The 21026-nt window shown below is 46.8% G+C and overlaps 1 protein-coding gene across 4 annotated transcripts in view; it reads right to left on the reverse strand.

The window, feature by feature from the left end:
* The window catches only part of EXTL3 (exostosin like glycosyltransferase 3), a 133139-nt gene extending 112528 nt beyond the window's left edge, over positions 1-20611 (reverse strand). For all 4 annotated transcript variants that reach the window (XM_035269651.3, XM_017963658.4, XM_078347114.1 and 1 more), the window contains exon 1: positions 20583-20611. The gene's annotated coding sequence lies outside the window, so the exon portion shown is untranslated. The remainder of the gene's footprint in view (positions 1-20582) is intronic.
* Between the last annotated feature and the right edge of the window lie 415 nt (positions 20612-21026).

Below are 21026 nucleotides of genomic sequence, written 5' to 3' on the forward strand. Positions count from 1 at the left end.
AAATGTTTTAAAAACATTGCTTTGGCTGGGCACGGTGGCTCATGCCTGTAATCCCAGCATTTTGGGAGGCTAAGGCAGAGCTTGTTCTATGCTTCTAAATCTTTTCATTTATTATAATTTTGCTTTTGAAATGAATTATAAGCTTCTCAAGGGCTAGTACTGGACCTATGGATTTCATATCCAAAAAAAAATTTTTTTGAATTAGCCAGGTGTGGTGGTGGCCACCTGTGCTCCCAGCCCCTCGGGGGGCTCAGGCAGGAAGATCACGTAGGCCTAGGAGGTTGAACCTACAGTGAGCTGCGATTGTGACACTGTATTCCAGCTTGGGTGGCAAGGAAAGACCCTGTATCATAAAACCAAAACCAAGACCAAAAAACCCATATGGTTAAGAAATACAAAGACATGTGATTAAATAAAGCAGGAGGATAATGGGTTCAAAATTCAAGAGAGTGGTTACTTCTTAGGGGGAAGAAAGGGAGGAGAATGGGCCCATTGGGAGGGAGGCTCTAAGACAAGCCATGTTCTTAAAATGGTTGATGAGTACACAGGATTCTCGGTGGTGTTATTTCTTTTTCTTCCTTTTGAGGCAGAGTCTTGCTCTGTCACCCAGGCTGGGGTGCAGTGGCTCAATCTCGGCTTACCACAACTTCTGCCTCCCGGGTTCAAGTGATTCTCCTGCCTCAGCCTCCTGAGTAGCTGGGATTACAGATGTGTGCCACCATGCACGGCCAATTTGTATTTTTAGTAGAGTTTAGGGTTTTGCCATCTACTCAATATTTATATAAAAGACATTTTACAAGTAGCGTCTACATGCTATATTTAAAATTAAAATGTCTATAACTATATGTCCCAAAAGTCAATTTTTGCATGTTATTTTTTAAAATAAAATTCCAAAGTAAAAAAAAAGTTAATGGTAAAAAATAATTAACATCTGAAGACAGCTTATGTGCAATCTGCGGCCAAGGACTTTCTTTTTGGAATAGGGCCATTCATTCGTGTTTCATGACATATTGGTCAATCGCTTCCACGTTTGGTTTCCTTCAAATGTTTCTTCTGTAAGAGCTAGGGTCTTGCTCTTTCGCCCAGACTGGAGTGCAGTGGCACAATCATAGCTCACTGCAGCCTCCAACTCCTGGCCTCAAGCAATCCTCCCACCTCAGCCTCCCAAAGTGCTGGGATTACAGGTGTGAGCTATCATACCTAACCCTTTTTTTTTTTTTTTTTTAAATAGTGTCTCTGTCACCCAGGCTGGAAGGTAGTGGTGCAATCTCAGCTCACCACAGCCTTTACCTCCTGGGCTCAAGTGATCCTCCTGCCTCAGTTTCCCAAGTGGCGGGGACCACAGGTGCATACCACATGCCCTGCTAATTTTTGTATCTTTTTGGAGAGATGAAGTTTCATTATGTTGCCCAGGCTGGTCTCAAACCACTGAACTCAAGCAATCTGCCCGCCTAAGCCTCCCAAAGTGCTAGAATTTACAGGTGTGAACCACCATGCCTGGCCTAAATTTTTAATTAAAAAAAAAAAATTATGGCCAGATGCCAGGGCTCACACCTGTAATTACAGCACTTTGGGAGGCCAAGGCGGGTAGATCACTTGAGGTCATGAGTTTGAGACTAGCCTGGCCAACATGGTGAAACCCCATCTCTACTGAGTATGCAAAAACTGGCCAGGCACGGTGGCATATACCTGTAATCCCAGCTATCGGGAGGCTGAGGCATGAGAATCGCTTTAGCTCGGGAGGCAGAGGTTGCAGTGAGCTGACACTGCACGACTGCCGAACTCCAGCCTGGAAGAGAGTGAAACTCCACCTTAAAAAAAAAAGTTAACTAAATGCTTTTCCCCAATATTTGTTTTTTAATCCATGCTCAATTCTAAAACAATTATTTTCCAAGTGTTACTCTCGTCCAGTCTTTTCCAAACCTTAACTTGGTTTTTATAGAAACAACTCTCTTTTCAAGCTCATATTTCATAATGGCCTGTTCCACTGCCGCTGTGAAGTTGACAGTGAGTCCTGTAAACTTCACAGAAGCAATGAGGAACCGTTAATACAAAGAGTTAAACCAAAGTCTGTTACTTCTTTTACACGACATGAGCATTCCCCAGATCATCAAGTCCAGATGGCATCTACTCAGTAATTATCCTTCTGAGGTGAAACTGTAGAACTGAATACAGTGTGGAACATCTGGCTCTTCGTGAGCTGTGTGTTAGGTATTAACCCAACCCCTGTGCACAGAACCTTAGAGGGTGCCCAGGCGTCTACAGACCTGGGAGTGATTTTCCTCCTGAAAATCTGTTGAGATGTACAGGATCCAAAAGTACATTTAAAAAAGGAAGATGTGAGGCTATAAGCAATAAGAGTCCTTTGTGTTGATATAAAAAAGTCATACTACACTGGTGTTTTAAAAGTGCTAATAGCCAGGCGCAGTGGCTCCCGCCTATGATCCCAGCACTTTGGGAAACTGAGACAGGAGGATGGTGTGAGCCCAGGAGTTTGAGATCAACCTGGGTAACATATTGAGGCCCCATCTCCACAAAAAATAAAAACGTAGCCAGGTGTGGTGGGGTATATGCCTGTGGTCCCATCTACTTGGGAGGTTGAGGCAGGAGAGTTGCTTGAGCCCAGGAGGTCGAAGTTGCGGTGACCTATGATGGCGCCATGCACCCCAGCCTGGGCAACAAAGCAAGACTTTGTCTTAAAAAATAATAATAATTAAATTGAAAATACATACAAGGGCTAATAAAAGTGTTCATACCATGGTGAAGCCCCGGACTGCAAGTCGGGGGCTCTGAGTTTGAGTTTATGGAGCTAATTACGCAACAATAAATAGCTCTGTGGTTTGTGCACGTTACTGAGACGCTCTGAGCCTCCCCCTCCTAAGCTGTCGAAGGAAGCGAACTAGGGCTAGATTTTACTAAGATGTTTTCAATTCTCAAACTTTACTGTTTAAGGGGGAACCATAAGCATATAAAGAGAAAGAGTAGACATTGTGTTTTTAGATTTTTCCAGTAGTTTATGGAATCCCATCTAAATTCTAAAATCTAGAAGAGACTGGAAAATCACTAACACAACTGTATCTCATTTTATGGTGTAAGTCAACAAATACATACCGAGTTCTACTCTTTGATATTGGGGATATTTCACAAAACAAAGCAATTATCTGCACTGACGATCCTTAGAGTCTGCAGAGGGGTATGGTTTTGTTTTGTTTTGTTTTGTTGAGACAGAGTCTCACTCTGTTGCTCAGGCTGGAATGCAGTGGCGTGATCTCACTCACTGCAACTTCTGCCTCCTGGGTTCAAGTGATTCTCCTGCTTTAGGCTCTGGAGTAGCTGGAATTACCGTCATGCACCACCACACTTGGCTAATTGCATTTTTAGCAGAGACAGGGTTGTGCCATGTTGACTGGGCTAGTCTAGAACTCCTGGCCTCAAGGGATCTGCAGACCTTGGCTTCCCGAAGTGCTAGGTTACAGGCATGAGCCACCGTGCACAGCCCATAGGCATGGGTGAGTTAACAAGCCATTACAAGAAAGGGTGGTAAGTGCTAAGATGGAAAAAGTAGAATGTTCTAACAGGAAGAGTACGTACGTACTGCAGTGTGGAACCTGTCCTTGGTGAAGTTACCTCTAAAATGTGACCCAAAAGGAAGCTGTCAGGAGGGACTTGAGAGGGGAACCGAGAACAGTCCAGGTGGAGGGAGCGGGATGGGGAGAAAACCGGGAGGAAGTAGCTCATTGGGCATCAGAAGCTGAACCGCTGGGACCAGGCAGGGGCCGCAGCAGGCAGCACCTTACAGAAAACATAACAGGGAGTTTTGCTTTCAGCTTCCTCCTAATGGGGGCTCTGTATACCGAAGGGATGGGAGCAGATTCACATTTTCAAAAGATGGTCCTGGCTGTGATGGGAAGAGAGGACTGCACGCAGAGCAGCAGGACCCGAACCCTGGGGAGCCGGGCAGGGACGAAGACTAAGGACAGTAACCTGAATTAGATTAGTGGCAGCAGGGAGGCAGGAAGATTGAGAACCCAGGACTGGAGTTGGTAACTAAGCCAATGTCGGGAAAGAGGAGTCAAAAATGATTCCTAGCTGGGCACAGTGGCTCACACCTGTAATCCCAGCACTTTGGGAGGCTGAGGTGGGTGATCACTTGAGGTCAGAAGTTCAAGATCAATCTGGCCAACATAGTGAGACCCCATCTGTACTAAAAATACAGAAATTAGCCAGGTGTGGTGGTGCATGCCTGTAGTCCCAGATACTGAGGAGGCTGAGGAAGGAGAATCACTTGAACCTGGGAGGCGGAGGTTGCAGTGAGCTGAGATTGCACCACTGCACTTCAGCCTGGGCGACAAGAGCAAAACTCTGTCTTTAAAAAAAAAAAAAGATTCTTAGACTTCCAGCTGAAGAAGTTGGGTAGAAGATTGTCTTGTGTTTGCTAAGTGGGCTGGGTCTCAGCCTGGAGATGCTGGCAGACATTTTGCCATCACTTGGAAAGAGGCTGCCTGAGAGTGGAGCAAACAGAGGAAAACAGTGCCAAGAAACAGGCAGAGGGAGGCTGGGCATGACAACCTTGCTTTATGTCTCTGGGCCAGATGTCACAGATTTACCTCTGGATTGTCAGGTGCGTGAAACAATGCACTTCCTTTGTCATAGGCTTCGTTGGTCGTGGTGCTTTCATCGGTTCAGTTTATGGAGCTAATTATGCAACCACAAGTATAATTAGCTCCATAAACTCAACTATCCCTTTGATTGGCTGTTACAAGCAACCAAGCAGAACACCACTACCAACAAAACCATGAGTTTGGGTTCTGTCGCTTGGAACCAAAAGAATTCCAGGAGGCCGGGCGTGGTGGCTCACGCCTGTAATCCCAGCACTTCGGGAGGCCGAGGTGGGCGGATCACCTAAGGTCAGGAGTTCGAGACCAGCCTGGCCAACATGGAGAAACCCCATCTCTATAAAAAGAAAAAAAAAAGAATTCCAGGAAGATGGGTACAGGGAGAGTAGGGGGCCCAGGGTGGAACTGCCATGGAAGAAGGGATCAGGAAGATGAGACCAAGAACAAACAGCATGAGAAAAAGGAGGAAAAAAGCAGGAGAGGATGGGGCTGGCAGAATAGAATTTCTCAAAGACACGTGAGTCAGGAAACCCAAATGCTTCAGTGAGATAATTTAGATAATGACCAAGACATATACACTGGGTTTAGCAGCAGGGAAGTAGTTGTGACTTTGGGGAGGATGATTTCAGTGGAGCCAGGGGAATAGAAGCCAGTGGGAAGGTGCTGGGGAGCCAAGGAGGAAGAAGGTCCCTGGATAAAAAGAACCTAAGTCAAGAAGCTGGGCTGTGAAAGGGAGGCTTGCTGGAGGAAGACGGATTTTGATGGAGGAGATGGGACAAGGTGCCAATTAGAAGGATGCAGGAGAGGAGACCATCAATGACAGAGACCCTAGAGGAGGGAGGAGGGCAAAGGCCTAGAGCACAGGCCAATCCACAGATAGATTAATTTTTTTAAAGCGATGGGGTCTTTCTATGTTGCCCAGGCTGGTCTTAAACTCCTGGGCTCAAGTGATCCTCCTACCTCAGCCTCCTGAGTGGCTGGGATTATAGACACAGGCCATTATCATGCTGGGTCAATGAACAGATTTAAAGGTTGGCCCTAATCAAAGAAATGATACTTCTTCAACTGGAATGAGCTAGAAAGAGAGAACTTTACTCAGATGCACCTGCATGGCAGCGGGAACTGTCTTGACAGTCTCTCCTGTCTCCATAAAGTAGCCGGCTGGCTCTTTGCTGGGAGTGATGGAAGCCTGGGAGGTTTCAGGAGGATGGGGCTGGTTGAGAATCTGCTGTGGAAAACAGGAGAGAGAGAAAGCTGGCTAGAAAACTGACTAAGCTAGGAGACTCCATAGAAACCATTCCATTTTACCAGAACCTGGTGAGAAAGAACAGAATCTAGAAGTTTGATTACAATGAGATGACTGATTTATAAAAGGTCTCTTTTATAAAGAAACGTTATTACTGGGGTATTTTTCACTGATGACCTGAAAGAGGAACTTTTGGGTTGGCTGATATAACACTACGTTTTCTTTTTCTTTTTTCTGTGACAGAGTCTCACTCTGCTGCCCGGTCTGGAGTGCGGTGGCGGGATCTCAGCTCACTGCAACCTCTACCTCCTGGTTTCAAGCAGGGATTACAAGCACATGCCACCACCTGGCTAATTTTTGTATTTTTAGTGGAGACAGGGTTTCACCATGTTTGCCAGGCTCGTCTCGAACTCGACCTCAGGTGATCTGCCCACCGCAGCCTCCCAAAGTTCTGGGCTTATAGGCATGAGCCACCATGCACCAACCTGCTATAACATTAAGTTTTCTGCAGAGTAGATGGCCAAGCTGATGGTGATCTGCCACCCTAGGAACTCAAAACATGCCCAAAGTGGCCAAAAGGATTCCTAGGCTAGAGAGAGAGCAGGAAAAAAACAACTCAAAATGTGCTTGTAAGTTGAAGGTCTTGAGAGCTCAGCAATCACTCAGTTGAGATCAAAGTTACAGACAACAATTTTTTTAAGGGCAGATACCAAGAGGCTATCAGATAAGATCCTTCCTTAGATAAGATCCTTCCAGCCCCAAATCCTTCCTTGTCTTGTGACAAGATTCCGTTGGGAGTGATAAGAGCTCATGTGAGACATCTGTACTTGAAAGATCTTGTCTCCTGGCCAAGTTAGACACTTGCTTTTTTTTTGAGACAGAATCTCACTCTGTTGCCCAGGCTGAAGTACAATGGTGTGATCTCAGCTCACTGCCACCTCTGCCTCCCGGGTTCAGTTGATTCTCCTGCCTCAGCCTCCCAATCAGCTGGGACTACAGGCGCACACCACCACACCTGGCTAATTTTTTGTATTTTAGTAGAGACAGGGTTTCATGTGTTGCCCAGGCTGGTCTTGAACTCTTGACCTCAGGTGATCCCTCTGCCTCAGCCTCCCAATGTGCTGAGATTATAGGTGTGAGCCACCGCACTGAGTCAACATTTGTATTTTTCAAATTCTATCCTTGGTAGGGTGCGGTGTCTGATGCTTGTAATGCTAGCACTTTGAGAGACTACCTGGGTGGATTGCTTGAGCTCAGGAGTTCAAAACCAGCCTGGCCAACATGGCAAAACAGAAAGAAAGAAGAAAGAGAGGAAGGAAGAAAGAGAGGAAGGAAGGAAGGAAGGAAGGAAGGGAGGAAGGGAGGGAGGGAGGGAGGGAGGGAGGGAGGGAGGGAGGGAAAGAAAGGAAAGAAGGAAAGAAAGAAGGAAAGATGGAAAGAAGGAAAGAAAGAAAGTAAATTCTGTCTTTATATTTTATCATCAACAAAGTTGTTCGATAATATTTGTCTCAGCCCCTCCTGGAAATGTCTTCTCTGAATTACACTGTAGCCTTGTGCTATAAGGTATTACATGAATATTCTGTTTGAATAGTGTGTGTGTGTGTGTGTGTGTGTGTGTGTGTGTGTGTGTGTGTGTGTGTGTGTAGAGTCAGGGATCTCATATATTGCCCAGGCTGGTCTTGAACTCCTGGCCTCAAGTGATCCTCCCATCTCAGCCTCCTGAATAGCTGTGACTACAGATGCACATCACTAAACCCAGATAATCAAAAAAATTTTTTGTTTTAAGAGATGGGTTGCTATGTTGCCCATGCTGGTCTCAAACTCCTGGGCTCAGGTGATCCTCATGCCCCAGCCTCCCAAGAAGCTGGGGCTACAGGTTCATGCCACCATTCCTTGCTTAGTGTCTTCTGTCTTTCATAGTTAAGGGCATTTCCTACTGAATTATTCAACATCCTTCATAAAGGAAAAGGAAAGAGCCCAGCAGGAACGTGCCACTCCAGGCCTTCCCTGCTTGAGTTTCCATTTATCAGCATCGTCTTTTATTGAGGAATTTCTAGTTCTTAAGCTAGAAAGTTCTTTCCTCCTGGTCCTTCAGAGGACTCCAATCCTCCTTTTCAGCCTTCACGCACTCTAGGTTACCACGGCCAGGAGCCCTGTTGGGTGCTAAGCTTACAACACCATCTCTAATAGGAAAGAATCCATAGACAGTGGACACTGCCCATGCAGAGGGACATGTAGTAGGATAAGAGGTAGAGTGCAGCAAAAAGGCAGATGTTGGCTGGGCGCTGTGGCTCACGCCTGTAATCTCAGCACTTTGGGAGGCCGAAGCAAGCGGATCACTTGAGGTCAGGAGTTCAAGACCAGCCTGGCCAACATGGCAAAACCCCATCTCTACTAAAAAATACAGAAAATTAGCTGGGTGTGGCGGCACCTGCCTGTAATCCCAGCTACTCCAGAGGCTGAGGCAGGAGAATCACTAGAATCCAGGGGGTGGAGGTTGCAGTGAGCTGAGATTGCACCAGTGTACTCCAGCCTGGGCAACAGAGACTCCATCTCAGAAAAAGAAAAAAGAAAAAAAGAACCAGGAGGGCCTTCCAGAGGAGGTGGCACTTCAGCAGAATCTTGAAGGCTGAGGATTCTGCCAGGTTGGGAAGGTGTGTAGGGGTGGGAAACAGAAGGAAGCACAGAGAATAACACAGCATGAGGGGTGCAGCAGGCTTCCTCTGGGGTGCTGTGAGCTGCACTGCCGGAGCAGAACCAGGGCAGAGGGAGCGATTAGCAGGGGAGCCCTGACAAGGAATTGACAGGGACCAGGCAGACACCACATGGCTAAAGAACGACAAAGAAGTCTGGACTCTCTCCTAGCCCCGATGTGAATCAATCATGTCTCCCCCTTGCTTGAGCTTAGATAAGACTAGAGCTTTAAAACAATTTCTGCTACAACACAAAGAGAAAAGCAAACAAATACGAAAGCAAACCAACAAAAAGCTCAGAGACCCAGATCTCTCAGCCTGCTCCACTGAGTTCTGGCCCCAGATGGGCTTGGTCCCAGCCCTGTTTCTCTCCTTACCCTGGCCCATGTGGGCACCGGGCCTGCCCAGCACCAGCCGTCGGTCCCAACAAGGGGGCAGATGGGATTTCCGTTCCTTCCGGATCCCGTGTCTGAAGAGTCAGCTCTGGACTGACTCTTGCTTACACAGAGGTCGGCTGAGTTTCAGTTCTGTAGCTGCCCCTGGAGGTCTTGTTCTAAATCAGGGATCAGGGAACACTTTCTGTCAAGGGCCATGTAGTAAACATGCTGGGCTGGGCAGGCCATTCGTATCTCTTTCACAACCACTGCAGATTAGGCTTTAGATGGCACGTAGCATCGTTAGAGGGCATGTAAACAAAAGCGCATGAATGCATTCCAAGGAAACTTTATTTATAAACACTGAAATTTAAATTTATATCATTTTCATATGTCATAAAATATTATTTCTTTTTTTTTTTTTTTGAGACAGAGTCTCGCTCTGTCACCCAGGCTGGAGTGCAGTAGGATAATCACAACTCACTGCAACCTCCACCTCCCAGGTTCAAGTGATTCTCACGCTTTCAGCCTGCCAAATAGCTGGGACTACAGGCGCACCACCACTCCCGGCAAATTTTTATATTTTTTAGTAGAGGTGGGGTTCCACCACATCGGCCAGGCTGGTCTCAAACTCCTGGCCTCAAGAGATCCGCCCACCTCGGCCTCCCAAAGTGGAATTTCAGGAGTGAGTCACCACACCTTGCCTGATTTATTTTTTTAAATTTTTTACAGACAGGGTCTCACTCTGTTGCCCAGGCTGGAGTGCAGTGGCACAGTCATGGCTCACTGCAGCCTCAACCTCACAGGCTTCACTGATCCTCCCGCCTCAGCCTCCTGAGTAGCTGAGAATACAGGCATGCACCAATACACCTGCCTAATTTTTTAAATTTCTTGAGGAAATAGGTCTTCCTATGTTACCCAGGCAGGTCTTGAAATCCTGGCCTCAAGTGATCCTCCTGCCTCAGCCTCCCAAAGCACTGGGATTACAAGTGTGAGCCACCACACCCAGCCTCTATTTTAATTTTATTCCCAAATAGTTAAAACTTTTCACACCATTCTTAGCTCATGGAGTACAAAAACAGACAATGGGCCAGATTTAATATTTTTATTATTTGTTAATTTGAAACAAATGATACTAATATATAGCAACTGCTGAGCATCTTCTAGTTGCCAGGCAGTATGCACCAGAGAGAATTGCTATTGAGAATAAGTGTGGCTGGGCATGGTGGCTCACACCTGTAATCACAGCACTTTGGAAGGCTGAAGCAGGCAGATCACCTGAGGTCAGGAGTTCGAGACCAGCCTAGCTAACATGATGAAACTCATCTCAATTAAATACAAAACTTAGCTGGGTGTAGTGGCATGCCTGTAATCCCAGCTACTTGGAAGGCTGACGCAGGAGAATCCCTTAAACCCAGGAAGCAGAGGTTACAGTGAGCTTAGATCATGCCACTGCACTCCAGCCTGGGCAACAGAGCAAGACCTCATCTCAAAAAAAAAAAAAAAAAAGAAGAAATGAGATAATGCAGGTATAGCATTTAGCAGAGGGCCTGCACTAAGGTCTCAATCATTGTCAGCATTCATCATTATTACTGTTTATATACCTTATCTTTAATTGGCAAAACAACTAAGAAATACAAGATAACTATTTTGTTTTTTGGAACGGAATTTCGCTCTTGTCACCCAGGCTGGAGTGCAACGGCATGAACTCGGCTCACTACAAACTCCGCCTCCCAGGTTCAAACAATTCTCCTGCCTCTGCCTTCCAAACAGCTGGGATTAGAGGCGTTGCACCACTTCTGGCTAATTTTTGTATTTTTAGTAGAGATGGGGTTTCACCATGTTGGCCAGGCTCATCTCAAACTCCTGACCTTAGGTGATCCACCTGCCTTGGTCTCCCAAAATGCTGGGATTACAGGCTTGAGCCACCATGCCCGGCCCAAGATAATGCTTAATATCCCACTGAGGATCAGAAAATTAAGTACTTTGTGAAACTATATGGCCAGCAACTAGCAGACCTAGGATCTGAACCTGATATACCTGACTTCAAAGCCCATGCCTTTTCCACATCATCCTCCCTCCTGTTTGGTTTATCTGAAGCGTATTTCCTGGTTGGCTGCTAATCCCTGGTCTGCCCATCAGCAGCAGGCGTTATCATCCCAGATCCTGCTATCGTGTGTCAGGATTAGCACAGGACTTATTCTATTCCTGTTTCAACACTTCCACGCCTGTTGGACCACTCAGCTCTTATTCCATGCCGAGGGATCCTCTGCCCCATAGTGCGGAGAAAATAACTGAGCTCAGAACGACGAGAACTTTCCACTCCTCTCAATTCTCCAGGTTCTTCTGATGACTCAGCACCAGGTATCTTCCTGAAAGCGACTCTCCCCGAATCCCGGCACGCCAGGTTCTAACAGTAAACCACTGTACCCACCAGTGATAACTCCAGATAGCTTCCACCAAAGGGAAGAAGAGTTCCATGGTATAAAAACCATCAGAGCTGTCCATAAAATGTTACTGATGGTACTCTTCACAGCTTCAAAATTATATTCAAGGGAGCCCACGTGATAAATCCTTCCTTGATTTAGCTCCAGAAAAAAAACATGTCCTCTCTAAAGTTGAATCTGTGTACTTTCTCTTGCTAGAATAAGAACATGATGTCACCCAACCTGTTTCCTTTTCTGTCATGGCTTCTAAGAAATTTAAAGCCAAATGATCTGCCAAGACGTCTCATCTCAGGTGTACTATGGGATTTATTTCTGCTTCACTGCTTTGATCATTGTTATGTTTTATAATTTTTAAAACACCTAGCATCTACTGTGTGTCTCCTTTATGCCTGGTACCATGCCACGCCTCACATGCCTTCCTTCCTTCGGCACACATTTCCTGACATACCTTCTTTTCCATATGCATTTTCAGTAAAGTTCTTTGACACCTCACCTACTTGTCTATCTACTTATCTGTCTTCCCTCGCCCCAGTTATAAGCTTCTCAAGGGCAAGCACCATGTCTTACCCATCCTTACCTTTCCTGCTCCTAACACAGTATTGCCACTAACCTGGCACTCAAAGTGCTGAATGAAAACATTAATGGATTTCTAATTCTCCCAACAACTCTGTAAAGTTGTTGTTATCTGCATTTTACAGACGAGAAAATGCAACATTCTGGCAGGTTAGGTAATTTTCCCAAGGTCTCAGAATTTGGTAAGTGGTTTCAAAGCTGGTAGTTGTTTTACTAAACTACCCTAGTGCCTTAGTTTTTAAGTTATGTTTTATCTTGTATTCTACAACTGAAGTCTTCTGCAAGTGGGCAGGTATAAATAGGGGGTTAATGTATTAGTGCTGCTAATAAAGATACACCCAAGACTGGGCAATTTATCGAGAAAAAGAGGTTTAATGGACTCATAGTTCCACATGGCTGGGGAGCTCTCATAATCATGGCAGAAGGAGAAGGAGGAACAAAGGCACATCCTACATGGCGGCCGGCAAGAGTGTGTGTGCAGGGGAACAGCCCTTTATAAAACCATCAGATCTCATGAGACTTATTCATGATCATAAGAACAGCATGGGAAAAACCTGCCCCCATGTATTAATTACCTTCCACCGGGTCCCTCCCATGACATGTAGAGATTATAGGAGCTACAATTCAAGATCAGATTTGGGTGGGGACATAGCCAAACAAACCATAGCAGTTAAAAAAGAAAAAGAGGGCCGGGCGCGGTGGCTCACACCTATAATCCCAGCACTTTGGGAGGCTGAGGCAGGTGGATCACAAGGTCAAGAGATCGAGACCATCCTGGTCAACAAGGTGAAACCCCATCTCTACTAAAAATACAAAAAATTAGCTGGGCATGGTGGCGCATGCCTGTAGTCTCAGCTACTCGGGAGGCCGAGGCAGGAGAATTGCTTGAACCCAGAAGGCGGAGGTTGCGGTGAGCCGAGACTGTGCCATTGCACTCCAGTCTGGGTAACAACAGCAAAACTCTGTCTCAAAAAAAATAAATAAATAAAAAAGAAAAAGAGGCTCTATCCACCTTTATGCATTGTTGTGAAGAGTCAACCTGGCTTTATCCTTTGAGGCTACAAGATTGGGATGTCATCCCAGGAAAACTGTGGCTCTTCCAGATTGTACTCTCCTCCACATCTCTCTCTCTGCATCTCTACTTATCCCTGAGCATCTCTCTTTTTAGTCTGTCTTTTGGATTTTCTGCTCATGTATCACTCTGAACCTCCATGCAGGCATTAAGACCTCCAGTGAATCCCCGTACCTGCTCTCTGCCAGAGTGAGTTACACAAAGAGGATTCCAGGCCTGCGTCTTCAAGCCCCTAGACACATGTCCGAACTGGAATCGGGTAACTCCGGGTGGCCTCCTTGATGGAACTGAAAGTCTCTCTGGCATTTGGCACCCCACACATTCATGTCATATTTCCTCCCTCTATTCCCGAGTGACCCCATCCAGGAGTCAATGAAGGCTTATATAACAGGAGTTACGGCCAAGGGCAACTGGCAGAACATCTGGAATAAAGATGGCAGACGGTTGTTGGTTGTTACTAGACAGAAAAACTGGAAATTGGAGAGGATATTTGACACATCATTGGCCCTCAAACATCTGATAATAAATGAACTAACTTTAGCATCACCACTTTCCCACCATGAGACCTAGACAGCCAGCAACCACACACCAATTCTGAGCACCCAAATCTCTTCAGCCACAGTAGCTCAATGAATGTGCTGTAGCAAGGCTGACGGAGATGGAAAACTCAGTTTGTTTTCTGCTTGGAAAGCAAGCCAGAGCACAGCTTTGTCAGTCAGCCCAGAGATTCCTTCTCAGTACCAGGCACTGGCTGTCCTTCAGGAGGAATGGGAGGGTGGAGGCGGGGGAGGGTGGACAGATTTTGGTTTCACACCCTTCCTTTGCTTGAAGTTGCTCAGTGACCCTGGGCAGTCACTGGATAGCTGAGGCCTCACTGTTCTCATCCATAAAAAGAGGAAGTTGAACTAAATGCCATCTCTGCCACCTTCCACCTTCTCATTCTGTGACTTGTCCTCCAGGAATCCAGCCAGCATTCTTTCCCTGGGCTGGCTTCTATGAGATGCCCATTTTAATCTTCCCAATTGCATATCCCCGTCTTCCTTATCACACATCTGTCAGCTGGGCACAAAGGCTCGTGCCTGTAATCCCAGCACTTTGGGAGGCTGAGGCAAACAGATCACTTGAGGCCAGGAGTTGGAGATCAGCCTGACCAACACCGTGAAAGCTCATCTCTACAAAAAATACAAAACGTGGCTGGGCATGATGGTGTGCACCTGTAATCCCAGCTACTCGGGAGGCTGAGGCAGGAGAATCACTTGAACCTGGGAGGCGGAGGTTGCAGGGAGCAGAGATTGTGCCACTGCACTCCAGCCTGGGCAACAGAATGAGACTCTGTCTCAAAAAACAAACAAAAAACAAAATTTTCACAAGCTCCTAGACCTTGGGGATCTGATAACATGACTTTCCATGGGACTTTACGTGTGTGGTAAAATAGACTAAACATAAAATTGACCATTTTCACCATTTTTCATTTAAGAGATGATGTCTTCCTCTGTTGCCCAGGCTGGAGCAGCACACAATGATAGCTCAATGTAGCCTCAATCTCAGCTCAAATGATCCTCCTGCCTCAGCCTCCTGAGTCACTGGGACTACAGGTGTGAGCCCAGCTGTCTTAACTTTTTTTTTTTTTTTTTTGAGATGGAGGCTCATTCTGTCTCCCAGCCTGGAGTACAGTGGCGCAATCTCGGCTCACTACAATCCTGCCTCCTGGGTTCAAGCAATCCTCCTGCCTGAGCCTCCTGAGTAGCTGGGATTACAGGCTCCCCACCACACCTGGATTATTTTGTGTTTTTAGTAGAGATGGGTTTTCAACATGTTGGCCAGACTGGTCTTAAACTCCTGATCTCAGGCGATCCACCCATCTTAACCTCCCAAAGTGCTGGGATTATGGGTGTGAGCCACCAAGTCTGGCCTATCTTAACCATTTTGAAGTGCAACAGTCTACTACATTAGGTCCATTCACATTGTTGTGTAACCATCACCATCCCCTTTCTCCAGAACTTTTTCATCTTCCCAGGCTGAAACTCTGCACCCATTAAACACTAACTCCCCACTCCTCCTCCAGCTTCAGGCAACCCCCATATTTCTGTCTCTATGAACCCGACTGCCTTAGGGCCCTCATACAAGTAGAATCATATAGTCTCTGTCCTTTTGTGACTGGCTTATTTCACTTAGCTTTATGTCCTTAAAGCTCATCCATGTTGTAGCACGTGTTGGAACTTCCTTTTTAAGACTGAATCATATTCTGTTGTTTGTACTGACACGTTTTGTTTATCCATTCATCTGTCCCTGGACACTAAGGCTGCAGCCACCTTTTGGCTATTGTAAAGAACATTGCTAGGCATGTGGATGTACAAATAGCTACTCAAATCCCTGCTTTCAGTTCTTTTGGGTTTAAATCCAGAAGTGGCATTGCTGATCACACAATAATTCTGTGTTTCATTTTTTCCAGAACTTCTATACTATCTTCCTTCTTCAAGGAGACTTTTTTTTTTCTTTTTTTTGGAGACAGGGTCTCACTGTATCACCGAGGCTGGAATGCAGTGATGCAATCACAGCTTGCTGAGCCTCCTCAGCTCAAGTGATCCTCCCATCTCAGCACCCCCAGTAGCTGGGACAACAGATGCACACACCACCACATCAGGCTAATTTTTGCATTTTTTGTACAGATGGGTTTGCCACCTTGCATGGTCTCAAATGATCTGCCTGCCTCAGCCTCCCAAAGTGCTGGGATTAGTGAGTGAGCCACCACAGCCCGTCTCAAGGGGACTCTGAAATGCATAAACAGCATTGCTTGAGAAGTGAGGCACTGCAGTCTCATTCCCACGCTGACACGCGAGGTCTGGGTTTCCCTGGAAGGGTTGTCCTGCCTCAGTCTTCAGAGGCAAGGACCCACCTGCTGTTCAGAATGAGCCCTGTATGAAAGGCTGCACCTGGGGCTGATTCTGGCTCTGCCCTTAGTACACACTTCCGGGAAGTGGGCTAATACTCAATTCATAGAGTTTTTATTTATTTGTTTATTTTTGAGACAGAGTCTTGCTCTGATGCCAGGCTGGAGTGCAGTGGCGCAATCTCGGCTCACTGCAACCTCCGCCTCCTGGGTCTAAGCGATTCTTCTGCCTCAGCCTCCTGAGTAGCCGGGACCAGAGGTGCATGCCACTATGCCCTGCTAATTTTTTTATTTTTAGTAGACACGGGGTTTCACCATGTTGGCCAGGATGGTCTTGATCTCTTGACCTCATGATCCACCCACCTCAGCCTTCCAAAGTGCTGGGATTACAGGTGTGAGCCACCGTGCCCGGCCTTGTTCACAGGGTTTTCATAAGAATCAGGGATGGTGGACACAAAGTGTCTAAGTAAACACTTACAGAATGAACCTATTAATCTACCCTATGAAGAGCAGAGGGTGGCTATAAAAACCAAATGAAATCATGTGTAGGAAAGCTGAGACTGTCTAAGAACACGTGGCCATTTGGCCACACATCCCACCAACGCTGCACCCTCATCATGCTCCTAATCGCTGCTGCAGCCTCTTAACCGCCCTTCCTGCCTCCTACCCTCTTAAGGCCATTCTTCACCCAAGCCTCAGAGCGAGCTGCTTAAAGCAGATCTGATACTGTTATTCTCCCACAGAAGTTTCCAGCGCCTCCCCTCGCGCCTTTACAAGATCTTTTATGATGTGACCCCTTCCTCTTTCTTTAGTCTTATTCTGTAACTTTCTGGGCCTCATATTTTGCTACTTTATCTCCGTCATTTTTTTAAATTTGTTAATTTAATTTTCTTTAGACAGGGTCTCACTCTGTTGCCCAGATTGTAGTGCAATGGTGCAATCTCGGCTCAGTATAACCTCTACCTCCTGGGCTCAAGCCATCCTCACACCTCAGCCTTTCAAGCAGGTGAGACAACAGGCGCACACCACCACACACAACTTTTTTTTTTTTTGGTAGAGATGTGGTCTCACTATATTGCCCAAGCAGTCCTCCCACCTTGGCCTCCCAAAGTGCTGAGATGACAGGTGTGAGCAGCCGCGCCTGGCCTTTACCTCCACGATTCTGTTAATGTTCGTCCCCTCTACCTGGAGTCTCTTCTCCCACTTCTGGCTAAAACTTAGACTTCCTTGAATACGCATTTCAGGCACTGACTTTTTCAGAGGTCCACCCCCACGTGAACAGACATCTGTCATCATACCAAGCGCAGACGAGAATTACCTCTGCGCTGATTTCTCCAACTACCTCAGCTTCTTAAAGTCAGGTGTTAAACTACTCATTTCATATTCCTAATCCCAGAACTGTGCTAGACTGTTTATTGAGCAAATACATGAACAGAAATAGAGTGGTGTTTGTACTGGATAGTTCACGTATGGGTGACTCCTTTGGAATAACTGTTTCTCTAGCCTCATATCACATGATTATTATTAAAAAATTAGTACCATTAAATAACTTTTTTTTTTTTTTTTTTTTTGAGACAGAGTCTTGCTCTTTCACCCAGGCTGGAGTGCAGTGGCCAAACTCGGCTCACTGCAGCCTCCACCTCCTGGGTTCAAGTGATTCTCCTGCCTCAGCCTCCTGAGTAGCTGGGCCTACAGGTGTGTGTCACCACGCCCAGCTAATTTTTATATTTTTAGTAGAGACGGGTTTTTACCTAGTTAGTTAGCCAGGATGGTCTCGATCTCCTGACCTCATAATCTGCACACCTTGGCCTCCCAAAGTGCTGGGATTATAGGCATCAGCCACCACACCCAGCCAGAACTTTTTTTAATTGGCACCACAAAGATGGAAGCCACAGAGGAAATGCTCCCAGTTCCTCTCTGCTGTTCTTCTCTACTCCTTTTTCCCTTCAAAATAAATGATGTGTTTTAACACCAAGCTACTTACGTCTTTATGGTTCTTCTGAGAGCTGCTTCAGTTACATCAGTGTCTAAGAAATACACTGGGCCCATGCATCTGTGATCCTGATGACACGGCCTCCATTAACGGATCCTACATGCAGTGTTTTCACTAGGAGTCAGCTAAAGCTATGAGTCCAGTCTTGCACTTAGTAGGTAAATAATCCGCAGGAAAAATGAGTAAGTGATGAGTCAGTCACCTGTTTGTGTTAGCTCCTCTAACTACAGCTCAATTTTGAAAGTTTACCTCCTTTAGAAGCAAGAACTATGCCAGCTGTGCCTTTTTGGAAGCATTACGGAAATTGGAAGGTTGTAAAAAACAGTGGGTCAAGTGTTTTTTAAATTAACCTAAAGCGCGTGGATTTACAGTTGATGTGGGAGACATTCCACCTGCTTATGTTTTTAGTGAGCCCACGAATTAGTATTTAAATTTCTTGATCTGAGTGTGTCTTTCCATAGGAATCACTTGAGGCCACGGGCTCACTGATGTTTGCAAACCACTGTGCAAAGTTATTGTCTGAATTTAACATGTGTTTAAACTCTTCCTTTTAAGCTTCAAATGGTGTGTTCGATTTCTTACGGTGTAGTGACTATTAATGACTAGATTTTGGTTTTATCTTTTGGGTTTACTGTCTCTCCAGGAAGTCAAAATGGTAATCACTAACATACTAATTTTTTCGTTTTTAATCTTTTAAGGATTTTTAAAGATTAAAATCTTTTAAATCTAACAAACTAATTTTTTTCTCGTTTTTAATCTTTTAAAGATTTGTTTCTTTTTACTCACAAATACACAATGATTTTTATTTTTTGAGATAGGGTCTCTATCACCCAGGCTGGAATGCAGTGGGGTGGTCTCTGTTCACTGCAACCTCTGCCTCCCAGGCTCGAGTGATCCTCCCACCTCAGCCTTCTGAGTAGCTGGAACCACTGGCACTCGCTACCACACCCGGCTAATTTTTAAATTTTTTTTGTAGACATGAGGTTTCACCATGTTGCCCAGGATGGTCTTGAACTCTTGAGCTCAAGCGATTCTCCCACCTTGGCCTCCTGAAGTTCTAGGATTACCTGTATGAGTCACCACGCCCAGCCTGGAAATGTTTTTAAATGAATATTAATGTGAGATGGGAACTAGTATATGTATTAGGCAACTCATAATTTCACATTTTGAGAAAGAACTGGTAATTCCAGAGGAAAGTACTCAGGGTTCGTTAAGGACCAGTAGGAATTTAGCTTAACAAAATATTCAGGATCTCAACAACTCTGAGACTTACCTCCTTTCCCTGGGGATAGGTAAGGTGAGAACAATTTGAAAGAATTTTCAGCCAGGTGTAGTGGCTCACGCCTGTAATCCAAGCACTTTGGAGGCCAAGGCGGGCAGATCACCTGAGGTCGGGAGTTCAAGACCAACCTGACCAACATGGTGAAACCCCGTCTTTAAAAAAGAAAAGAATTTTCTTCAGTCCTGGGGATAGGGAGAATTTTCTTATTTTTTATTATCTCAAGTCAACAAGTACAAACAGCCAACAAAAAAGGAATCTGAGTTCATTGCTAGCATTTTAGACTTGGAATGAGCAATAATTTTAATTGTTCAACCTTCTCAGAGGCAGAAATGTTTTAAAACCAAGCTTGCCTCATTTCCCATCTTCAGTCTTTTATGATCAGCAAATTTGTTAAGGCGGATCGTGTTTACCTGATGAGTATCTTTCAGTTCTCCTAATTATAACCTTTATTACTAAACGCTTAAAGGAGTTCACAAGTAAAATCAACCAATTTGTATTTATGGGAATGAAAATATAGGGTGAGGGTTTTAAATAAAAACATGAATTATGTTACGTGGGGGATAAGGATGAAAAGACACACGTGCTTTGCCAAGCCTTGAAAAGTAGGCAAAGATGGGGTCACCTAACACTGTCAGACTGGAGCCTTCAGGGCGGGACATTCTTACCAAGGGATGAGACTGAACGGATGGAGTCCCGCAGGGTGACCCAGAAACAGGCTGAGGACAGACGCCAACAAGCTTCAGCATTCCGATCGTTCCCTATTCCCGGGCTTCCAATTTGCCAAACTTAACTTTTGAAAAGCTCAAATTGTAGGATCCCAAATTAAAGTCAGCTGTGCTGAGGGGCTCGCGGGTACGGCTTTGAGGGCCGCATTCGGTGGTGTCCTCTGGGGTAGGCGTGTTTGGGGCTGCAGGGACCGAAGGGCACCCACAGCACGGGCTCACCCACTGGAAAGAGCCTCCTGACAGCGCGCGAGGCGGGCGCGTGGCAGACGCCGCCACCCCGTACCCGAGGCAGCAGGGGTAGGGTCCCCCGCCTACAGTGTGACACGGACCCCTACGACAGCCACATTCTCCCGGCTCTCACTCATTCCCACCTCTGCTGAAACCCAGCCCAGCACATCCTGGAGTTCACGTCCACCATCGAGGCACGGGCACGGACGGCGAGCTTGCAATCGCCCGCCCCAGACGCCCAGAGCAAGGCGCCCCACGCCCAGCCCGCGGGCAGGACCTCGGGGCCAGACAAAGAGTTTTAAAATCGATCCCCGGGGCAAAGCCCGGGCTTCGGTCAGAGTGCGAAGCAGTCTCTAAATTTTAGCAACTCGCCGCTTCTCCCATTGGCACGACGAAAAAAAGACTTCCCACCCCCGAAAAGGGCGATCCCGAAGAGCCCCTACCTCGCTGCAGCGCCAGGTCCCGCGGTCTCCAGCGGCGGCTATTGCGGCGGGCGGCAGCCCAAGCGGCCCCGCCCCTTGAGGCCCCGGCTCCTCCCTCTCCACGGCCCCGCCCCCTGATCCCCCTCCCCCCTCCACGGCCCCGCTTTTATGCCCCGCCCCCTGGGAAGCCCCGCCCCCTCCGGTTCCCGGTCCCACCCACTGCCCCCTGTGGGGCTCCGGGTTCCGCCCCGGAAGCCCCGCCCACCGCCGCTGCCGCGGCGTCTCTTGGCCCCGCCTCCGAATGCCCTGCCCAGCTTCCCCTCGGCGGCTCCCGGCCCCGCCCCCTAACGTCCCGCCCACCGCCTCCGCGGCGGCTCCCGGCCCTTTCCTCGGTGGCCCCGCCCCCTTCAGCTCCCGGCCCTGCCTCCTCGCGGCCTCCAGCTGGATTCAAGATCGTCGAGCAGG

The sequence above is a fragment of the Callithrix jacchus genome, chromosome 13, assembly GCF_049354715.1.
Source record: "Callithrix jacchus isolate 240 chromosome 13, calJac240_pri, whole genome shotgun sequence".
NCBI classification, from domain to species: Eukaryota; Metazoa; Chordata; class Mammalia; order Primates; family Cebidae; genus Callithrix; species Callithrix jacchus.